The 22440-nt window shown below is 34.3% G+C and overlaps 1 protein-coding gene and 1 long non-coding RNA gene across 4 annotated transcripts in view; one reads left to right on the top strand and one right to left on the bottom strand.

Moving 5' to 3' along the window:
* The window catches only part of CSMD1 (CUB and Sushi multiple domains 1), a 1052894-nt gene that overhangs the window by 227120 nt on the left and 803334 nt on the right, over positions 1–22440 (top strand). The gene's annotated exons all lie outside the window — the stretch shown is intronic.
* LOC135296143 (uncharacterized) overlaps positions 1–22440 on the bottom strand; it is a 51002-nt gene that overhangs the window by 1997 nt on the left and 26565 nt on the right. The window contains exons 3-5 of the long non-coding RNA XR_010358197.1: positions 12716–12856; positions 5550–5586; positions 3194–3289 (exon numbers count right to left, since the gene is read on the bottom strand). This is a non-coding gene — a long non-coding RNA (uncharacterized LOC135296143). The remainder of the gene's footprint in view (positions 1–3193; positions 3290–5549; positions 5587–12715; positions 12857–22440) is intronic.

Raw genomic sequence — 22440 nt, 5'->3', positions numbered from 1 at the left:
AACACTTAAAGGACATTCTTTTCTACTTCAAACAAAATCATACTAGAAGAATTCTATGAGACAAATAGAAAGCCACAGCCATGAACTCTGAATCCCCTTTGAAATGCTGCTTCTGAAATCCTGATTTTCAAATGTTGCACTTCTCACGCTCCTAAGGTGAGCAAGAGCAGAGGAGCAGAAGAACAGTATGTTGTTGTAGTTGTCCTAGGACTCCATTATACTACAAATCATCAACAAAATATACCATGCAGTATATTTCAAGATTCAAGTTATTTCCTCCAGCACTACAGCAATGACAAATAAGAGGTATAGTTCCAATAGATTTAAGGAAATAACTTACTTAATAAAATCAACAATAATTTATTAAAATAATTTGTGCAATTATTGAATTATATTTTTTTAATTTTTAAGTAAAGCACTAATTTCTAAATTTTTAATAAAGAACACAGTGATTCATTTTACAAAAGCCAGTTTTCAACTATTCAGCATATTTGGCAACTTCTTCTATCTGCTCAAACTTACTTTCACAGTATCGTCCTCATTTATTAATACTTGCTGCAACCATTAATCATAGATTCTCTCATTCTATTGATAAAGACCTTGCCAAAATTAAAGCTTGTTAACTTCAGCATTTCAAGACACAGAGAACAGAAAGGGTTATTTTAATATTGGGCCTTAATTATTAGTACTGTTCCACTGTTTTCTCTTTGTGTTTTGAACCCTCTGTCTTGTCACAAATGGAGAAAAGATTTTTTTTTCTGCACCCAGTCTGAACAAGTCTTTGTAATCTTATAAGTTCACAATAAAGGTGATAAGTTCTACTTCTCAAGAGGAATGTGTTAACACATTCTTGCCAATAGGCTTTCGTTTCCTATCCTCAGAGTTGTTCTTGTGTGTAGGAAGATTCTGCCTAAAAAAAAGTATGAATATACTTAGCTAAAGTTTTAGCTACAACTATTTATTTTGTTTCATGGCAATGATATTTTAGGAACCAATATATGACTTTGAAATTAACTATTTTTCTTAATTTACATATTTAATATAACTAGAGGCATTTGGTATCACATGTAAGAAATGTAAGAAATTATGTGAGAAATGTAAGAAATTTACATAATTACCTTTTTCTTGATTTTTTCAAGAGGGTAGCTGTAAAGATGAGTCCCATAAAACTTCTTTGCCTATTTTAATAGTCCTTACTGTCAGTACTTGCATGCCTTATTGATTCATATGAAGGTACAATAAAGTTTCTGCATTGCAGAATTAACTCAATTGGTATTGTATCAACTCATTCAAATTTTGTATTTGAAATTATTTCATTGGTCTGTTATTTCAGTACTTTATGAAACAGTGTTTAATTTGAGAAAAAAAAACCCTGAAATAATAACTCCATTACCCAATAACCCATACTCAATGTATGGCATGATACATTACCTAATGAATGCACCTTAAAAGTCATGTGTATCAGAAATTCAAATGTAAGTTGCCTGAAATATACTATGTTGGTGTCATTTTAACTCAATCTAACTCCTGTTTTCCTCAAATAATAAAAATTTTACATTCTTTCTATCATAATTTAGTATGATTAAGTAAAAATCAGTCAGTCAGGTCTTAGAAGCAAACTTAAGAAACAGAAATATCTCTTATTCTAAAATAGGATTTAATCTCCATTTCATTGTCTGTGAAAAATTTCATTAATAGGTGTGTTCTCTTGCTAAATGCTGAAAGATTGTCAAGTGTCTTGGAGTGGAAAGTGTACAAGTATAAAATAGTATCATTGTTTTCCTTTGGCAAAAGGATATCCCATTTCCAGAGTCTTCACATTCCTTTGGTTTTTCAGAAACTTCAGATTTCTAGGTCTGCAAATCTGTATTTTCTGAGCATCTTTTAACTTTATTTATGTTTAAAGGTTTTTAGAGCCCTGGGACCATAATCCAAGGGAAGTGAGCTGCTAGCACATGTGAAGCTCTCCCAGTAAGGCAGTCTAGTATGTGCTAAATCAAGTCTTTTGTTTGTAATTGTAAAGACAGGTCCAATGAAGGCAGATGTACTAACACTAAAGTGATGTTTATGGGCAATAAAAGACACACTTTTGACGTAACAACTCTTGGATCTTTGAACAGAGGGAATAAAGTGGATATAGAGCAGGAAGTATATTACTTCAGTGAATGCACACATACAGCAGAGGCATTGGGGCAGGTTGCAGTGTGTACTTGTGTAAAAGATGATGAAGAGACAAGTATGTCAATGGAAAATATCTTCCTTTGCCTCAGAGAGTCATGGAAATGTTGCTGTACCCTGCTAGTGTTGGCAGTGCCCCAATACTACTAGAATATTTAATAGCAGAGCCAGAGCTTCTCTCCGATTTTCTGAGGCCTTTAGGAAAACAGGTGAATATTTGTGTCTCATGTTTCTCTTTTCTTCCACCACAACTACTTCAGCCATTTTTGTTTCTTACAGAAAACATTGTGAGATTGAATGAGCCCTCGAACATACTGCATGTAGACCCACTGCCTCAAGATTGGCTCTATGTTTTCTGTAATTACAGACAGGCAAAATCACGTGATTTAGTTAATTGGATCAAGTTTATGGTGGAGTGAATTTTAGAGTTCATACTTAAATGGTTTTCTTGTGAGAACACAACTTACCATTTTTAGTAGACAAAAATAACCATTCACCTAAGTTGGATAAACACTACCAGATGCAAAAAGAGGGAGACAGAGCTAATAGAAAGGGTTTGTGAATTCAGTAACCATACTGAATGGAATGATAAGCATCACCACAATGATTTTACTGGATTATCATTTCCAGTAAAAGTACAATCCAAGGATGTAGGCTGAATGAAGCAGGAAACAAGACATCTTACATCCTTGGCTTAAATTTTTTTAGACAAATCCATGTGTAAGTTAAATAACGAAGTATATTACATTTAAACTTTAGCATTTAAATTTTAGCATACAAAATTGCATGCCAGAAAACAAAATGCATTTTTTGAATAAAGCAAATCCCTCCTTCCCATCTTCATCCTTTTTGCCTTAATCTTGACCATGACTTTCTTCTTCTGCTTTTTGCTCTTTATACTGTAATTGTTTTATTTGTATATGTAAATTTCTCTTTAAGTACCATGAGTCTAAGCTAAAGCCTAAAGTATATAGTAAGAATTTATTTGTCTCATTTACACTTGGCTTCCTCTTACCTGGGGCAAATTTACAAATTCTCTGATTCTATCTTGCTCCCTTGATCACCTCAAAGTGGAACACAAAAGAACTAGATTCCTTGTATTGGGGCTTACCTGCCCAGAGAAATTAAGATATGGTAAATTCAGGGGTGACTTTAGAGCATTTATAAGTAGATGGGTCAGAACACTTGGATTGCTCACAGGAGATTGAATTAGTTCATTGTACCTTAAGCACTGGCAGCAGCACACCCCCAGATGACAAGTAGAGTCCAACCTGCTTTATACAGCTTTCAATTAGGTTGTGCTCAGTGTGGCATCCTGTGTTACTAAAAAGCTTCCTGCTGGTTCAGAGTGTGAGCAGACTACAGCTTTTAGCTCTCTGCAAAATACCTCCATAGGTGTAACTACGGAGCACCCTTAGGTAAAAGAACTTACTCTACTTTAATTAAAAAAATAAAGTATCCAGCATTTAGTTTATAATAAAGGGAGAAATCAGTGGAAAATAGTGTGCTTAATTTTATTGTGCATTAACACTTACTGGCAGGTAGATGGGTTTTTAGCATACAGTTTCAGAATGTGGTTCAGTTGATATATATCCTGGCTTAAACTGGAGAAACTGGCCCTGATCCTGCTCTCCACCCAGTTCCCATGGGAGTGCTTAGCCACGCTGCCTTGCACCAGCACAGTGGTGCATTTAACAAACCCGTGTAATTTGCTACACTGTGAAAAACCTCTTAGTGGTTCTTCTGTCTTTATTTAAATACTTAAACAAATTTATAATGATTGAACAGAATGCCGGTTACCAGTGTAAGGTTGGAAGTGGCAAATGTCATGACAATTTGAAATTAGAGATATGTGGAGCATTCTAGCTGTCTCATTCATCTTGTTATCCACATCATTAGTATTTAGTAATATCAGTTTATGTGTTTAATATTCTCATAAATTCAGAGAAAGTAGCATTAGGACACAAAATAGAAGTATCAGAAATTTTCTGACAGATTTTCGTTGGAGAATACTGAAAATCATATTACTTGGACTAATAAATTAACTTTGCAAAAAAAATACCTACACATTGAGCACATTGTGGTTCCACGAATGTTTAAGACAACCTGAGACAAATATCATATTTCAATTTTCAAACATCTCTTACCCAATTAAATTAGTGACTAAATGAGTAAATTGGTACTGGAAATCTGATTCCCATCAATAAGTTCATTAAGTGGTGGGGAAAAGATGTTCCTTGTTTATTTTTTTTTTTTAGCTTGTGAAATTGACAGCTTTAAGAAAACAGGTAGAATTTGTGTTTTTAGAAGATAAAGCTTGGAAACAAGGATACTGATAAGAAGTAGCCAGAAGAAAAAGAAAATAGCTTCCATAGCCAGGATATACTTTCCATACAAGCCTTCTTCCCAAAATAATTGTAATAAAAATAAAAATAATAATAATAAAGGCTTCCTTGGTTTAGAAGAAACTTTTGCATTATTTTCACATAAGTTTTTACCAACTCATTTAATAAAATTATCAAAATGTAATGTTATTTGTGAACAGGATGGTCAAATATAATATTCCAAGTACAGTACCTTGGAATTAAAACATCTCACTATAGTGGGAGATGGAGAAGTACTTAAGCTGTGCCTGATGAGGCAAGGCTTTCTCTATTGCCTTTAAGTCACAGTTCCAAATAATTATTCTTTTTGTGAAGAGACCTGTCATAGCTCTCTTAGATCTATCACTGTGAAGTGCTTTGAATAGAAATGAATTGAAAACCATCTTTACGTTCTTATTTGGTGATATATTACATGGAAACTTCTGTTCTCCACTCTCTTCATGTATGGAAAAGGAGTAAAAGAATACCTTCTTTCCTCAGTGTTTGGTTTTGTTTCAAATCTTTGAAGTGTAAACAAAAGCTGTTGGAAATAAATGCTAAAGTCTGCCTCTTAATGACAGGTAGACTCCTTAGCTTTAGTTTTCCTTATTAGTAATATAGAAGATGTTGTCAGGTCTCCGATGTTTTATTTGCACGGATTCACACACCTAATGGCCTTTGCCAAACTGGTATCTCTCATGTCTGAGAGTGAGTTTTTTTTTTTTTTGCTTGACAGATATAATTTTTGTACAAGCCCAGTCTTCCATTTAGTTTATCAGTCTTTCGTCACAACATTAACTTCCATAAAACATTATCATAGAGAGGAAAAATATCTGAGAAGTCATGTGTATGTGTATTTTTCTGTATTGTACTTTAGAGGAGTTTATGAGGTAGAGATTTTTTCAGTCTGGTATTCATTTACTTTTGTATTGAACTTTTGCAACTGTTTTTGGTTTAAATACATTTGATGTGGACAGTCATAGTTAACATGTGATTTATAGGACTGACCTCCAGCAGTCTTCTCTCCTACATCATCAGTGGAGACCTAGAAAAAAAAATATCAATGCAATAGTCTATTTTTGGGTCACTGGACTTTGGAAGATGAACTTGAAGAAAATGACTTCTAGCTGAATATATTTGAAGTTCAAAGACACCTGAAAGCTTACTGCTTTTGTTAGCTGTCAAGAATAGCTGAAAGGAGACGAAAAAATGGCTGAAAGGAGAGGAGCAGGCAAAGACAGGAACTAAGAACCAGGGAATCTGAGGTTTATTTCTGAATCCTCTAAAACATTTTGTGACTTGATACCGCAGACTTTTTTTTTGTTTGTTTTTTCAATATGAAATACATGGTGAAGATAATTTTTGGATTAAAAAATTTAATTAACTTTTTTGCGAAATACCTTCCAGAATTGAAAGATATATATATAGCATAACTTTAATGTAGTCTTCTCAACGTATTTATACAGTGCCAATGTAGCACAAGTACATAAAGGCTTTACATGGGCAAGGATCACTTTGAAAATCTGATGCAAATTCACAGTTAAATTATATGCAGTCTCTAACACAAGAAAGTGAGAGAGAGTAAGTGTCAGCAGCAAAAGAGCAGCATCCAGAGAAGTCTGAAATATCACCAAAGTTCATCTAAATAATTTTTTTCCCTGAACTGTTTTTTACCTCTGCAATTCTCCCAAGGGTACACAGAGAAGTTAATTCTTATGGAAAGGGAGAAGTCTATGGAACACAAAATAGACATTGCTTTTTGGAAACAAAGATATTGTCTAAAATATGGTCTTTTGTAACTGTTGTTTAATCTACACAACTCTGAAGAGCCAGTCTGGAAATCATCCAGGAGTATCTGTCCTGGAGTAGAATATTCCCATGTCAGCTTAAGGAAACAGAAACCTATTTAAAGATATCACTGTCATAATCCATAAAATCATTGATGAGATTTTCAAGTAATAAGTTTTGATTTAAAGCATCAATATGATGATACTGAATACCTCTATTGAGAAGGGATTTATAGAATATTTTGGACTTTGTATTTTTTGGGACAAAATTCTACTATCACCTGTAGACTTCAGGTGCTGTTCAGTAGATTCACACACATTTTGAGAGGAATTGTAAATGTCATTATAACTGCTGGATCTTATTTTGGATTTTGACAGAGAATAAGAGAAAAATGTTGGAAAATGTTTGTTGTGATAGTGTCATGTATACTAAATTTATATGATAAAATATTATGTACTTAGGTGTCATTTGTTTTATTTGCAACAAAACAATATTGATTCAATTTATCTCAGATGTACACATTACATATATGAGAAACTGCTCTCTGAAATTGCTTAACTCCTCTGATTAAAGAGACAATGTCAATTCAATGGCAAGCCTTTTTTATGATTTAAAAGGTTAAGTAAGATGAATCTTACCAAAATGAATGCTGGAGGAAAGAACAATAGATTGAAATATAAATTTAATCCTCAAATCTCATGTTTGGGGCAGTGTGGAATCCCGATACAGAGATTTCATGTACTTGCAAAACTGCTTAATGATCCTGTGATTCTATGATGTGGTTGCTTTCTACCAGGATAAAATACAAAGAGGAAGAACACCTTTTGTAGATAGTTCAGTAGGTGTATATGTATATATTGGATCAAAAGGTGATCTAAGAGGACATTACTGAGTTTCTACATTATCTGGCTTCCTAAATCTGGCAAAACTTAAATGGGAATTTAGGTTTTGTGGCTTTTTCCTCAGTTTTAGTCCTTTTACATCTAAAGTAAAAGTAAAAAAAAAAAAAAAAAAAAAAACACCCAAAAAACCTACAAACCACATTTTTACAAACATTTTTTTCCACAAATTAAAAAGATTTATACAGGTCTCTAAAGAATTTATTACACTAAAATTAGCTCTCAGCTTGTGAGTTTAGGTTTCCAGTGTGGGAAGCAATGTTAGATCATTGCCTATTTGTAATCTTGCTCTTTCCCAAAATAAAATGTGATTTATGCATTTATCTCGAGGTTTAGTAGGAACTGTGAGAGCTGATGTATGTGTTTGGACAGGGCTGCATAGCAGCTTCTTTTTCTGATATGTGAGCCAGTGAAAAGGTTTCATCTGTGTGTGCTGGAATACAACCAAGGATTGTATCCCCTGGTAAACATAGCAGGAAAGTCTGATACCCCTTTCCTTTCCCCAGACTTCCTCCACTTCATCCAGTGCATTGGGAAGCACTGACTGCATGTGAATGAAGGTTTCTCACAGGATGAATGAAGGTTACATTTTTTCATACACAGTAGTGACAATGAGCTTCTGGGTGATGGGGGTAAAGGCACAATTTTGTCACAAATTTGTTTGCATGACTGTGTTAACAGAGGCCATGTCTGTCCTTGTCTTATAGAATCAGACCTGAAGAAGAGATGACTCTGTCAAGCTGGAGAGTTTAGGGGCTTGGTGTTCTTTTTGTTTGTCCTTCAAGCTGCAAACTTGAACTTAAGTGCAAGACTATTCTAGAAGGTCATTGGAAAATTTTTGCTTTCAAACTTGTTTTAATTAAAGCAACATGCTTCTCCACTATAAGATATATTCCTATTTCAACTGTAGAACTTTAAAAAAAATTTGTATTTTTCTCAATAAATAGTCACACTGTTCATTTTATTCTTTATGGAAAGTGTATACTTCATTAATCACTGTCCAAAATTTCCAGTGATGATGACAGGTGAGTTACCCAATTTTTAAGAAGCCCATGTGGTGATGTCTGCGCCAAGATTTACTATTAGCAAGCTGTATTAACAAAGATGTTATTCCTCCTGCTGTCCATATCTGTGAACTGACTACTTTGCAAATGGTTGCAGTCTTTAGCATTACTCTAGAATCAATGAATAGAGATGAATAAGTGTTTTTGTTTTGATGATAAGTGCAAAGAAGAAAGGAAATCCAGCACAGACAATCCAGCATTGATTCAGAGATAGTGTTCATTGCATTGCAGTTAATTTCTAATTGTTATGACTCATTTTGTATGTTAGACTGAGTTGATGAATGTGCTTTAGAATCAGTTAATGAGTAGTGAATATGGTATTTAGTAGCAATGTTCACTGTATGGCTGGCAGAAATTTCACAATGCTGTCACAGTAATCAGAATTCATTTGTGACCTGGATAATCTTATCCAGTGTCAAAATTCCTTGGGACCAGCACTTTGTATGCAGAGCTTTGTCTTATATCTCCACAGGATCAATTTTGAGAGAAGCAAAGCAACTACGTGCTTAGGGTAGCAGGTCTCCCAGGCACTACAGTTCATATTTAGTTTAAGCCTTCAAGATTAAGTGGCTTTCCAGTTGCAGAATTCTAGCTTTGAGTTACTGCATGTTGAATCAAGGGCTCTACACTTGCACATAGGGAACAGTGCTAGTAACACTCAGACAGGTGACTTGGTGTTTTTAGAGGGAGTGTGTTTTTTCTGAATTCCAGCAGCAACTATTTTCTACTTAGGTGACTAGATCCTAGGAATTTGATTTCAGAATTTAAAAATCTTTTCTAGGTAAAGAAGAACATATTCTGTTATGGATATACTTCGAACTTATATTAAAAGTCAGATTTTTAAATTCAACTCTATTTCCAAAACATGATCTGACTTAGTCAAAAGAGCAATCCAGAAACTTATTCACTGATAAGAGTGAATCCTGTAGTTTAACATCTTCAACCAAATCTTTTTTTTTTCTGATCTGTTGCAATGAATGCTGCTTATTTCTAACAGGTGGCCAGCCTAGCTGAATTTGTATTGACTTGTTTTTGAACTTTTCCAGTAGAGAATTTTATTTAGGAATCCCATTGCTCAGTTTTAGCTAGATCAGAACACTAAGCTTTTCTTTGATCATGAATTTGCTTCTGTGATAATGACAGTAGTCTACAGTGGTAGAAGTAAAAAAAATTCATGGAGGTCTTTACATTACTGAAATTAAGAATAGGCTAGTATGGACATAATAACTTTAAAATTGGACTGGGTAACTTTAAAATAACAGGCTTCATTAAAAACATTAATATTTACTTAAGGACAGTGTGGAATTGAGCACCTCTCCATGGAAATTGTTTTGCTTTTTAAAAAAGACTTTTCTATGTACAAGTGATTGGGAAAAGCAGTGATTTTATATTTAATGTTTTTGTAAACAATATACTTCAGACATAGCTGTTCTCTTCTAGTGTAAACTAACAAATATCTACAGTTCAGGTTCTCATTATTTTTTCCCTTTCTCTTGGTTATTTCACAGTCCTTAAATGGAAGTGCAAAGGTGCTTTAATCTAAATGTAACACTATATTGCACCCTTAAAGTGACCTGGTAAAAGTGATAATCTGATTGTATCTGTTCTAAAGTATAGCTGTGTAGATAAGGAGCTGAAATAATTATAAAGAGCCTACAACAAAAGTCATTATGGTGTCTTTTATCACAGTATCAAGAACAGAGACTCAGTAGTGCACAGTGTTTAATTAGTTTATGTTCAAGTAAAAAATAAGGATATTAATACTTATGATGATCATAAAAACCGTATTAACATCCAGGATCCTGCAGAGACTCCATTAACCTTGACTAAAAGCTGTCAAAGCCTATGCCAAGTTCTCATCCTTTCTAGACAAGGGAACAGATTCCTTTTACTCTTGGATGAAGCATCCCACTGCAGATGTGAAAAACCAAAGCACATCTCCTGAATTTCAGTTGATGGTACAGATCAAGTACATGGCCATAGACAGACATATAGAATGTCATGGACATTACAGTCAGCAATTTCAGGAAATGAAACTTAGCTGCATATTGCAATGGTTCTTAAGATGCTTTCAGGGAGCACAGGGACTGCAAAAGGCTTTATGTAAACAGAAAATTTCAACTTCAGAATTTGTTCTTTTATCAGAGTAGGAGTTGAGTGAATAAATAATAATAAACGCAGCCTTAACTAAGGACCCGAGCTAGTAGGAAAAGAATTTTCTCTTCTTTAGAGTAACAACTAATAGAAGTATATCTGCCTTGGCAATCATATCTAACATATGCCTTGGAATTAAGGCTAAGCCAGTGAGAGATTTCGGATATTAGCTGATGTTCTCTTTTAATATTTTTTTTACCTTGTAAGTTTTGTAACATAATTTCACAGAAAATGCTGTCCCATCAAAAAATTCCTGAATTATCTATTTTATTTTTAAAGACAATGTAGCCCTATGTGCTTTGGGGAATTTCTAACAATCTATTGTTTTCAGAACAGATATATGATTACAAAATAGTGAAGCCTATAAAAGGTTTTCCTTATTTTTACATAAAACAACTTTATAAACAAACAAAACAAAAATATTCTTTTTGCTGCTACTAATGTGAAACAAATGAAATATTACTACATTAGACTAACTTTTTTCTCAGTAGTCATGACTTTTCTCTAATATTGCTTGTAATTTCAAGCTTTTATAAGTTTAAGCAAGGGTTAGATGGCAAAGGTGAGTTTTTCTCCTGCAAGGTGGTTTTTATAACAGGAATCCAGAATGTATCATTTTATTTTAAAAAAATTATAAGATTCAAAGTTTTCTGTTTATAGATCTTCATATTGAATAGCTTAATTTCTGACAAAAACAAGTGTATATTAGGGGGACAGATTTTGTCCTGAAATATTTTCTTAAAGGCATGGTTCAATAAAAGTTCTTAATTTAGAAGAGAAAAGAAACATGAGGGTGCTGTGTTTATTTGAAAGAAGTTTCCTGTAGCAGATCTTTTGCTCAAAATGTTTTCAAGAGAAGACTAAATACCGCACTGCTCATCCTACCATTATGTCTCTTCTTTTGGCTGCTAAAACTTCTCTCCACAAAATCCAGAACTGCAAAAATTGTTCTTTAACATATATCACACTTGCTGAAACATCAGCCTTCTACTCTTCAATACAGTTTTTCTCAACCATCCTCACTGAGACTTCTGCTTTTCAGAATAAGCTTTAAATATTACAGCTTGTCATAAAAATGACAAATAATTTGCCTTTGTACTGACAGTTATAGGAAGCATGAGATTCTAGACATCTGCATGATGGGGTGAGAGCAAAGGATTAAATAATTTCTTATCACCTACTAACAACCAGTCACCTCTAGTGAAGAGCACACCTTCTTTACTCTTAAGGCCTTATCACCTTCTTTACTCCCCACCTTATCTGAAGTTCTCAGTGTTTACCCATCTTTCTAACCTCATTAAATGTTTGAGTGTTGTTGATTAGGACATGTATCTCAAAAGCAGGAGCAATGATGGACATACGTATCAAGCTAAAAAGCTTGCACTGCTTGCAAGTATTTGCCAACTCTTGCGTTTCAAATATTAGGCACTGAGATATGTCCAGAGCTTCCTAGGTTGCAGAATATAATCAGTTGATAAGCAGCTTCCTAGGTTACACTGTATATTCCAAGGTCTAAGCTTTTTGTTCACGAAGTTCTTCCACTTTATGTGCCAACACACAGTAAGGAGTTAGAGCCAAAGAGATGTTCTGGTTGGTGTTGGTTTCTCACCATGATACATTAAACTCACAGCTATTCTCTGCATGCAGGTGCTGCTCATTTTTACCTCTCTACATCTTATTATAACCCTCATACATTCCTGCCTGATCTGAGTGCTGACTCTGAAACTCCAAGATTCACACACAAAACAATTTCTGAATTGGTCTGAAACTTACGTTTCCCTGTCCCTACATGTGATGATGACATACATAGCAAGTTGTATTAAAAATCAGTTTTCTTCTTGTGTCTCCATACCACTTGGATTAATCCTACTCCCACCCTAAATGCATAAGCATTTCTCTTCAGGCCAACCTTGTGTTTGACTGAAACCATGTAAACAATCATATGCTCTACTGAATCTTCTCTCTCAGTTATAGTTTAGATCAGTTGATAGAGGTGAATAGATTGGACATTATGCAGTCATAGTTTATTTATTAGCAGTACAAAAATATATCTGCTGCCAGACCATGTTAGCAGCTGCAGTCCAATGTGCCACCCTCTGAGTGAGTGGCTGTGAGTGTGGGATTCATAAGCAAGTGTATTGGGCCTAGCTGAGATGGAGTTACTTTTCATCATAGCAGCCCCAAAAAGCCTTCCAATGGCTTTTTTATATTTTTTGTAATCACAGACAGATCTACCATCTTGTTTAATTGAGCAAGCCAACATACTTACATTTCATTTTTCTGTTCAGTTTCCTCTTCTGTGCAGTTCTTGGTGGTGAAATCTCCAGACAGATACAGATATGCTTCTTCTGGAAGGTTTTCTGTGCGGAATTTCTTTTTCAAAAGATCCTTCTGCAGGTTGCTAAAATCACTATATGAATGGAGAGAAATTCAAAGCTTTTACTTTGGTTTGCCAACCAGCTTGTGTTTCGTATTGTGAACTGAGAGTCCACCAAGTATGCCCAAGTAATGAGGGTGATCAGAGCATTCTGCTGTCTTCTTAACATCCTTTCTGTACAGTCTATGCTTGTGGCTTGTCTCACTTTCAATACATAAATGCACGGTATTGAACATTTCCTGGAAGAGGTGTGTGCATGCTCCCTCACCAATTAAGGAACTGTGGTTTCCATCAGATTAAGATTCGTGACCATAATTTGCCCCAAAAGCATTCAGACTGAGAAGACTCAATTTGCTGTCAAAGAAATGTGCTCAAGGAAGAACTTCAATGGGGAGGTTTATTTATATACGTGAATAAAGTGATTATATACATGCCAGATTTCTGCAAAACTAGATTAAACAAATCTATTATCTTTTTTTAGCTAAATATGCTTTCCTTTTGACTTGATAGGATTCTTGACTTTACTGTAAAAGTTTCTGAATAATCAGGTGCTGGGAAGGGTAGTCTAGAAATTGAGAAAACAAGAAAAAAAGACACATTTCACTTTCTCATAAAAATACTTAAAGTCACTAATAATACTCTAGGTAGTAGAGTAAACTGGATCTTTTACAAAACAGCAAATGCTATGTTCATTTTGGGGCTTTCAGTGGTAGTAAACTGGAGCCATAAAGTTCTGAAGAGCCTATTATCATTACAGTCTATGCTGTGCATATGGATCAAACCTCTGGGAAATGCAACACACGGAGACTTTGCAGAACACAGCGTCTCCCTGAAAGCCTTACAGAAAACAAGAGGACTCATGAGTGAGCCCTGAAGGAAACTGGTGGAGGAGGCCAGCTCAGAAAGCCTGCCTTGCTGGTGGGTGCTGGGAAATCTGTCTGAGGTCCACTAAGGGACCTGAGTTATGGGATCAAGGAAACCCCACATGTCAGCATAGTGAAATTACAGGTGGTACTTGAATGCCTCTCTTCACCAGCACATCACAACAGCATTGCCATCCACTGGGAAGAGAAGAGAATTTTCAGATTATTCTTGTTGATAATAATAAAATGATACATTCTGATATTAGAAGTTGCCATTTGGGGCAATTATTACTTTCTGTGCTTTGCTTAGGTCACTAACTTATATGATCATGCTGATAACTTTTAAACTAATTGTGGTACTTAATTATCCAGTATTTTATGGAATGGAAAAAAGTCTGCAAACATTGCATGCATGCAGCAGGTTCCCTGTAAAAAAGTAAATTTGCATTTATAAGTGTTAAAGCTTACCAGTGTTAAAACTTAGAAGTGTTTCAGGTTCCTAAAAATAAGCATGTGTCAACTAGATGCAGTTGTTTCAGTGCTGTCATAGCACATTTGTTTCTATTTATGTATGAAAAAAGACAAAATTTTGTCAGCAGTAAAATTTTTAGAAATATGTCTTTCTTCAGTTTATTTCATATTTTTGTGATTGCTCATAGTTAACAAGTTAACAGAATTTTCAAGCTGATATTAAAATCTTTCCCTTCCCTTCCCTTCCCTTCCCTTCCCTTCCCTTCCCTTCCCTTCCCTTCCCTTCCCTTCCCTTCCCTTCCCTTCCCTTCCCTTCCCTTCCCTTCCCTTCCCTTCCCTTCCCTTCCCTTCCCTTCCCTTCCCTTCCCTTCCCTTCCCTTCCCTTCCCTTCCCTTCCCTTCCCTTCCCTTCCCTTCCCTTCCCTTCCCTTCCCTTCCCTTCCCTTCCCTTCCCTTCCCTTCCCTTCCCTTCCCTTCGAGATTTTATTTGTTAATTGATTCCTGTAGCAGAACTGTGGCTACAAACAAAGCAGGGAGCCATATATCACTTAGTTTTTTGGAGGTTTTCCATTAATATATGATGAAATAAAATAGGCTGTTACTAATTCTCATTGAACATTACATAATTTCTTTCATTTTTTTTCAGTCAATTTTTACAAATATCATGGAGAAAAGAAACAAAGGTGACCCTCAGTATTGATAATGAGGAACTTGTATGCAAATCCTGAGAAATTAATTTTACAAATGCCTTCATTTTTTATAAATTACTTTAGAAAGCATTTAAAACAAGTGAACTGTTCCTTAAGGGTATCTTTGTAAAAAATAAACAAAAAATAAACAAAAAATAAACAAAAAACAAACAAACAAAACAAATAAAAAATAAAAGCAAAACAAAACAATCCGCCCCCCAATCCAGTAAATGATTTAATAATTTTTAGATAAAGGTTTGAAAATTAAAGGCATAGAGTGATAGAAATCACAGAATATGTCTCTCCCAGCTTAAATAATTTCTTTTCTTTGAAATACCCTATTACATACTTTTAGTCAATAATCACAGCTTAAATCAATTAAATAAGCTGTCAAGTGTGAAATGTGCCTCTGAAGTAACATCTTCTAACAGTCTTTTTCAGCTTGTCATGGGTAGGTTATTTACTTACTTTCAGGAAAGAGACCCTTTTTGTTATTAGCCATGAAAAGAACTGGATTTTAATATTATTGTGCTTTATTTATAGCATCATTTTCTGAATTCTGTGGAAAAGAAATGAACTTGTAGAGATTATTATATCACTACTAGTGATATTGGGGAAGTTATAAAGAAACCCGATTAATTCTGCATGTGTTGAAATTTCAGGCATGTGTTTCTTTGTTGAATGACTTGAGAAATGAATTCTGAAAATATTACCTGCACATTCCTGTTTGCAGACATCATACTCCATGGTTATCAAAAATTACTGGGAAATCAGAATGCTTGAGTATTGTATCTCAGTGCATTGGAAAACTTGAAATATCTGTCATAGCCAGTTTAAAATTGAAATTCAACAGCAGATTCAAGCATAGGTAGAGAGCCATGTACATGGAATTATTTCCTTATAAACAATGGTTCCACAGGTTTAAAAAAAAAAATCATGGAAATCCAGGTAGTTTTATGGGAGAAACTATGCATATGAGATGCTCATGATCACAGGACAAAATTCACTAGAATTCATAGAGAAATAGATGGCTAAACCCAACTGAACTCTAATGGATTTCTCATCTAGAGAATTCTTGGTTGTGTTGATGGAACAAAAATGACTTTCTGTGAATTTAGGACTATCCTCGTCTTCTAATAGTCATGCAGTCAGCCACAGTTTATGAGCACTAATCTCATTCCTAGACCCATGAGCACTCGGTAGACAGTAATGAGCATTAAGTATTGTAAGTGTGACTACATAACTAAAGTATAGAGCATACATTTTGCTAATATTGTGTTTTGTGTGTAAAGTCTCATTTCAGTCACACTTCATTCTTGGCTCTAATTTTCTGGAACAATGTGTTTGATGTTGAACATTTTTACCTTTTGTGACAGTTCTTGACAACTGAAAACCTAAAACATTTCTAACTGCTCATATAATGGAAGTTGATCAGTTCTTTTCCACTTTTATTCTGCTGTATTGAGATAGCCTTGTGTTGACCCATTAATATAAATATTTTTTAAAGTTGATTTCATAATTAGTTTCATAAATACCTTCAATAAACTTTCAAGCAAGTTAGAAATCCTTTCTCATCGGGTCCTATGGAGAAGCAACCTCTAGTTTGTGTTACCTTTATCTGATTTTTGCCAAGCTTGAAACATATAAACCTTTTAATAATGTTCCATTTACTTTGATGTTTTTTCAGGTTGCTGAAGGTCTGCTTAAATATGCTTTTGAATCCTGTCCCCAGAAAGAACATTATTTGGCTTATTAATTTTAGTTTATAATTGCTTATAAGGTTTTTCAAATGTATAATCATACTTTATGTAGAGTGTAATTTGCAGTTATATCCATAAGATACCACCGAATTATAAATTTTGGAGGGTTTTTTGCACAAAGCATTACATCAGACCATTCATCAGCCACAGCACTGGGATCCCTATGGATCACTCATAATTCATCTATGGTTGAGAGATAAGACATTAAGACGTGGCGTCCTCTGAAAAACATAAAATCTTTCCTTCACTTGATATACTTTTCAAATCCAATTGTCTTCTTCTAAAACCACCCACAAAAAGAAAAAACGGGGGAGGGGGAAAAAAAAAGTTAAATGGGTTTATCAGTCATAAATGACACTTCTTTTTTCCCAGGTGAAGAATCTCTTTTCAGTTAATATACAGGGAAAATGTATTATTCTTTGATGAGTAAATGCACACAGACTGAAAAAAACCCCTAAATCTCTTACCCTTGAAGAAAAATTATTTTCATGTGCAGTATTAAGAAATGGTTTTGATACTGAGAAGAATTAAATATATGGGTGTTTAATTCTTTTAATACTTCTCTTGGTATATATTAGTCATGTATTATTTGAATGTCATTTTATCTTGAGACATTGCAATGAAGTAATTAATATCTCTATTAAGGAAATTAATAGCTGTTGCATGAGAATTCTTCCAAAGCAGTCCCTAGTTTTACCTGTGTGTTTCATCTGGGATATGAAATGACCCCAGTTTATAACTGGTTCTCCTAAACTGTCTCTTAAAACAGTCCAAACCTATTTTTAACCTAGTTATAAATCACTTCTCAACTGGAAATATATAAGAACATAAGAACAAAATAAATAGGTTTTATGGATCAGATTATTTTCTAGTATGATTTAAGCACTACAGGCTTTCTTGTGAGGTCAAGGAGAATTATTTTGGATGAAAAGACAGATTCAATATGCATATTTTTGGGTTGTCCCATGCTGGTTAATTCAATAGCTGAGCTGTTAATGAAGAACAGCTTTGAATAGAAATAAAGTAATAGATGATTAAATTATGTATAACTCTTGCATTTTTTGTGGTTCAATTTAGAAGTTAGAGTTGAACTCAGGCTTAATTAAGGAATCAATTCAGCTTCAAACTCAAAGAGTTATTGTGAATTTAACTAGAAATCTAATAAGCACCATTTCAACCTATTAATTGCTTTTTTTTTGTTTGTAGTTGCTCTTACTGTTGGGTTTGATTATTGAAAATATGGAGAAAGAAAATACAAGAAGAAATAGTAAATTTACTATTAAACTTATTTTACCATCACAGCTATTGTGATGTATACTTTGAAACCAGTGTGTTTATATAGGAGATTTTTTTTAGTATATCAATCTCAATATTATTAGCAAAAGTTGCTAGGCATGACTACCTGCATTCTACAGGGGAGGAATATTATTATAAACTAATATCAGAACCACACATACAATCTTACAAAAAAGGCTTCAGTTTGCTGGGCTTATCTCCTGTTCTCTGAATGGAGTACTGTTTGTGTTGTACAACACAAAACGTGGTGTACCTAATGGTACAGCTTTTGACTGCTGTGTTTTGATGTTTTGTTTATGCTCTCCCTAATTACAGACCATGAAATATCACTTTACAGATAAACAGTAGCATATAATGGAGAGTAAATTATGGAGTACCAAATGTGGCTTGCTCTTGATTGATACAATTAGACAGAATTACTATATGTATTCATATAAAAAGAAAATTAGACTTTAAAAAAATCAATATTTTTGACTGAGCATGGAAAAATTCATTTAACAATACATGCTTATTGATTTCATGCAGAGAAATTTCACTGCAACCATATGCAATCCAAAAATAAGGAATCAGATTTTGGATTTTTCTTTGGGACCCTGTCTGTTCTGTATTTCTAAAAACAGAAGACTGCTGCTTTTTTCATTTCAAACTAATAGGTATTTTTTAAAATAGTATTTCAAAACACCTGTGTTCTTTAACTGATGTTTTAGGATAATATTTTGAAACAAAATATTTCTTTCAAAGTGTAAGATTGGAAAGGTAAAAGGAAAACATCAGTGAAATGTCTAAACTCTCCCAAGATTGCTACAGTTTCAAAAGCCTCATCAATTAACACACAAATAAAGTAACTCACAAATCTCATGTTTGCATAATTCTTACCTGAAATATTTCTTGGGCATATAAAATTGAATAGCAAGGTTATTGTTGTCAACATCTCTTATTGCAATTTCAAGGACTGGTGAATACATGAGAAGTATAAAATTATCTAATTAATTTTAATCACTAAACTCTGTTCCTCTCATTTTCTATAATACAATGCTTGTACTTATGTTGATTTCATTTTCCTTTACAATTTATTTTATACATATATGAACAACCTGGCCAGAATATTACTGTTTCTCATTTACAGAACACTTATATTTTCATGTCTATTTCAAATACATTTTCTAATAGAGCTACACTTGTAATAAATACAAAATTTCAGTATAAACTAAAAAAGTGGTCTGAATTCTAGTTAATAAAGTCTTATAAATCATGAGATTCATCAAAATTCTAATTCTTCTCTCTTTTTTGGCAAAAATGGATAAAACAACTTAAAATTGAAGAAATATTGCATTTGATCAAAACAGGTTTCCATAGGGCACTATAAAACATAACCAGTGCATTCAAATGACAATTTCTCTTTTATATCAAGTATGGAATATATCATGGACTGAGATGAGCACATAAGCAAATACGACAGTAATATTTGTACTCCAAGAAGAGTGATTATTGGCATAACTTAATTGTCTCTTTGTTCATGACTTCTATAATTTCTCAATCCTTATGATTTGCCATGCATTTTATGTTAATCCCAGAATTTTATAAAATAAAATGAATGCATGGAAATGGATTTTTATGAGAGGAATTTAGCATGTTACAAATATTTAAGATATGACAAGGTAGTAAAATGTGGTTGTAGTGTGAGAACAAAGCCTCTTTAATCAGTTACTTGTAGTTCAGAAATGTGTTTGGCCACTTGAGCCAGATTCTGTCATTATGAGTTTTGAGAGTATTTTAATTGACTAGTTAAATTAGAAAAAAAAAAAATTGTATGGCTCTAGCAAAGAATGAGCCAGAAAAGAGATACAGGTGGTCCAAAGGAGGTATTTTAATACAGTGATAGCAACATACATTTAATTCCCTGGACTGTAGCAAACACTACTAAAAAGGTTCTCTAAATGTCTGGTTGATTGGTAGATCATGGAAAAAAATTCTATAAGAGACAGCTGTAGAAAGACCCTAAAATTAGTTCTTCATATGTAATTTAATTTTAAAAGTAAGACTATAAATTAAAATATCCATATGTCAAGAGAATTTAATTTCAAAAAGTAATTGAAAAGTTTCCTGAAAGATTAAGATTACTTGGTCCATTCATTGTATCTAAACAGTTCCTATGTCTGTCAGAGAAATGTTCTGTAAAAGATAGTATCATATGGAATGAAGTATCATGCAATCTGTTATATCTCCTGAATATTTATAGCATTAACTATGGAGCTTTCTATTTTGTAACACAGGAGAAAATCTTTAAGACAGGAGAAAGGTTCATCTAATAAACTTGATCCTTAAAATCTCTGTGAGAAAGAGTAAATATTAGGAAATGGTACTCAAAACTAAATGACTCAAAAAATGCAGATTTAAGTTCTGGTTTTGAAGTGATTTATTCTCAAAAGCCGAAATACAGCTTCCATTATTTTTTGTATTAAAACTTAAAATTTTAAAATTTTGAATGAAGTATCAAAATGGTATTCTATATATTTAGAATGGCAAATTCTATATATTTAGAAAAGCAAAACATTGATTTGCCAGTTCTTTCACAAAACTAAAAAATCAATTATTCAGTTGCCTCTTATAAAAATACTTAATACTAAACTTTAGAATAATGTGTGTCTTTTCCAATGCTGACAAAGGTGTTGACCACATTTCCTGTCATGTTAACATACGCACGTCAATGCACAACTTCCAAGAAATCAAGTCATTTTATCAGGAGTCGGGAAAGAAACAAAAATATATAAAACTTAAATATAAGAAAGCTAAAATCAAAAGGGTATAAATAAGGAAATTGAATGCACTTAAAAGTCTCACATTCTCAGACACAGTAGCTGGTAATCATAGAATCATAGAGTCATTCAGATTGGAGATCATCAGAGATCATCATGTTCATCCTCAGCACAGCACTGTCTTATTCACCTCTAACCCATATCCCCATGTGCCACATCCACATGTTTTTTACAAACTTCCAGGCATACTGATTTCTAGTCAGCAGAGCATGAGACTCTTTAATCTCAGGGCGTGGGTTCGGGCCCCACACTGGGCGCCATTTGTAAAGCTGCTCTCTGGGGCCGTGCGGGCCCAATGCGGCCAGCTTTGGCCCCTGGCCCCTCTCAGCCTTACCAGGACAAAAGTAAAAGACTCGAGGCACTTTTCTCCTTGGGACCAAAAATCCCACAGCTTTATTGTGGAATTACTCCAGGGGGTCCAAGGGAGGCCAAGAGGACCAAGAAGAAAAAGAGGCCGACTGTGTGATATGGGGAGATTTTAAACCCAGGGGAAAGGGGGCAGAGGAAAAGAACCACAGCCAAAGGGATACAAGTGAGGAGGGGGACGAGGGGAGGAGTAGACCAGGGAGAAACCACTAGCAATGGGGCTTGGGGGCAGGGGGAAGACCATGGGATAAAAGAGGGGAATCCCATGAGGATACAAACACACTATTCAGTGCAAAATACCCACCCAGTGCAAAATAACAACTAAATAAATGATTTACTGCAATACAACACTGATTCCACCACTTATCTGCACAGCCTGTTCCAATACCTGATCACTCTTTCACTGAAGAAATTTTTTCCTGAAATTAAATCTAAATTCCTCTAGTACAGCTTTAGGCCTTTCCTCTCCTCCTGTTGCTGGTTGGCTTGGAGAAGAGGCCGACCCCCATGTAGCTTCAACCTCCTTTCAGGCAGCTGTAGAGAGTGATAAGGTCTCCCTTGAGCCTCCTTTTCTCCAGGCTAAACAACTCCAGTTCCCTCAGATTTTCCTCATAGAGTTTGTGTTCCAGATCCTTCACCAGCTCTGTTGCTCATCTCTGGACATGCTCCAGCATCAAAACATCCTTCCTAAATTGGGGGGCCCAGAATTGAACACAGCACTTGAGGTGTGGCCTCAACAGGCAAAGTTTTTAGGCTTGCTAAAAAGCCTAATATAATATAACATTGAAGATGTTATGCTTTTTTACGATGATGTTTGGGAGATGATGTTTGGCTTTGGGAGGATTAGCTCCTATCTATGTGCCTGTTGGGTTACAGACTGTCTAAACAGTAACTCCACCTCTTTTGGGATATGGACTGTTCCAGGATCTCCCAGGATATGAAGGAAGATTTTCTCCAACATTATTGAACTTGCTAGTCCTTTACTTAATATACATACAGATGCCAATTAGTGATCATCAGTAGAAAGACTAGTGTTGAATCTTAGAATTGCAGAACAGTATGCTCTACTGCCTTATTAGGAAATCAAATAAGAGTGTGATTTCTGGATATCATCTAAAGGTGATTATGCTCCTGGCCTTTTTTAATTCCGCAGGAAATTAATAGGAAGGTAGAAAAAGGTAAGGTGAGATACTCCATTTACTTTAGCATTTTGAGAACAAAAGCTTAATAAGGAAAACGAAAACTTATGTAGTATAAAAAATCTTGTCAATATTCCAAATTTGGTTTCTAAATAAAATATTTTAAAGAAATGTCTGGTCATGGGAATATTTTTCTCATCTCCCAGTTCTTCTGTATA

This window comes from Passer domesticus, chromosome 3 (genome assembly GCF_036417665.1).
Source record: "Passer domesticus isolate bPasDom1 chromosome 3, bPasDom1.hap1, whole genome shotgun sequence".
NCBI classification, from domain to species: Eukaryota; Metazoa; Chordata; class Aves; order Passeriformes; family Passeridae; genus Passer; species Passer domesticus.
This window is presented reverse-complemented; position numbering and strand designations above follow the sequence as displayed.